The following is a 1,755-nucleotide window of genomic DNA, read 5'->3' as shown; positions in this document are numbered from 1 at the left end:
GCACATCTGGCAGTGCCCACATCCCCTCCAGCCACTCCCAGTGCACATCTGGCAGTGCCCACATCCCCTCCAGCCGCTCCCAGCGCACATCTGGCAGTGCCCACATCCTCTCCAACACTTCTGTGCACATCTGGCAGTGCCCACATCCTCTCCAACACTTCTGTGCACATCTGGCAGTGCCACATCCCCTCCAGCCACTCCCAGTGCACATCTGGCAGTGCCCACATCCCCTCCAGCCGTTCCCAGCGCACATCTGTCGCTGTCGGGCGCCGCTCGGGGCCGCTCGGTGCCGGTGCCGGCGCCAGCAGGGGACGCGCGGCCCCGCGGGGCGCGGAGGGCGGGCGGGGGCGGGCGCAGGTGCGGCTCCGTTTCCGCCTCGTCCCGCCGGGGCAGCGGCTCCGCGGAGCGGCCGCGAGTGAGGCCGGAGCGCAGGTGGGTGCCGCGGGGAGTGCTCGGCTTTGCCGGGCTCGGCTCAGCCTGGCTCGGCTCGGTTTGGGGCGCTCCGGGCGCAGTTTGAGCCGAGTTTCAGCGCTCGGCGGTTGTCGGGTGTTTGTAGGAAAAGCGGCGTGCCCGAGCTCCGTGGGAATGGGAACGGCTCGGAGGGGCCGGGGCAGCCACAGCCGGGGCTCCAGGGCTTGGAGAGTTCCCTGGAAGCTGCGGAGAGCTTTTCAGGATTGAGGGATGTGCCCTGCGAGCCTGCCCCGGGGCTGGGCACGGTGAGCGCCGCAGGTCCCTGCCCAACGCAGCCATGCTGGGAATTTGGGGCGAATTCAGGCTCCCGAAGGGAGGAAATTTAAGTGGCAAAGATGGGGAGGGAAACAAGCCAGACCTGGGAGGTGAAAGCTGCTCCGTGGGTAAAAATCATCAGCCCCGTCCCGCTTTTGAGAGCTGCTCGGGGTTTTGGGGCGGGAGCGGCCACGTGCGGCTGGTGGAGGAGGGAAGGTGGTGGCTTTTGGGCACTCCGAGTGTTGTGTGTRCATGTGACAGTGTCACTCCGTGCCCACCCCTGGGGATTTTTGGGGTGCTGCAGCTTGGCTCGGGTGCTCTCCACCCCCGATCAAAGTCCTTAGTTTTCTCTTTGCTCGTAGCGACGATGTCCGGGGTGATAAAAACCTCCAAGTCGCCACGTTTGTGGTGTTCAAAGGCTTCCTACGATGCCTAAACCCATATTTATCCCTTAAGGATGCTGAGAAAGGCTGTTCCATCCTCCAGACGTGCTGTCAGGCCCAGGGCACAGCGAGTTTTTTGGCAAGGCCTGGCTGCTCAGCAGAGTTTCCCAGTGAGTTCGGGCTGTTTTTTCCTGGTTCTCTCGAGGCTCCCCGTGAAGGAACAGCCCGGGTGCGACATTCCCTGACACGCGCTCGGCTCTTTCCCTCCCGTGTCCCATTCTTTCCAAGAAATCCGATGCTTCTCAGGCGCCTGGGAGGTGCCACACGCCGGCCCTCAGCCCCAGCGCCTCCCGAGCTTTTCAGCATATCGCAACGGCGAAATGAGTTCCTCTAATTGGCCATTTAGATGCTAATTCGCTTCTCCCAGGCCTGCGCCAGATCAGCCTGGCCCGGAACGCAGAAAGAGCCTGCTGTCTCCATGAATTATTCACTTTGCATAACGCACCTGCCTGGCCGGGGATCAGGAGGAAATGGGTCCAAAGTCTGATAAATAGAGATACACCTTGGCAGGTGAAACAGTGCTGGCGTTGCTCGTCGGCATCGTGGGGTGCTGGGGCTGCTTGGCTTTGGCAAAACCTGTTTTTTT

The sequence above is a fragment of the Malurus melanocephalus genome, unplaced genomic scaffold, assembly GCF_030028575.1.
Source record: "Malurus melanocephalus ecotype Western Australia unplaced genomic scaffold, MMel_1.1 scaffold_162, whole genome shotgun sequence".
Classification (NCBI taxonomy): Eukaryota; Metazoa; Chordata; class Aves; order Passeriformes; family Maluridae; genus Malurus; species Malurus melanocephalus.
Note: the sequence above shows the minus strand (reverse complement) of the source record.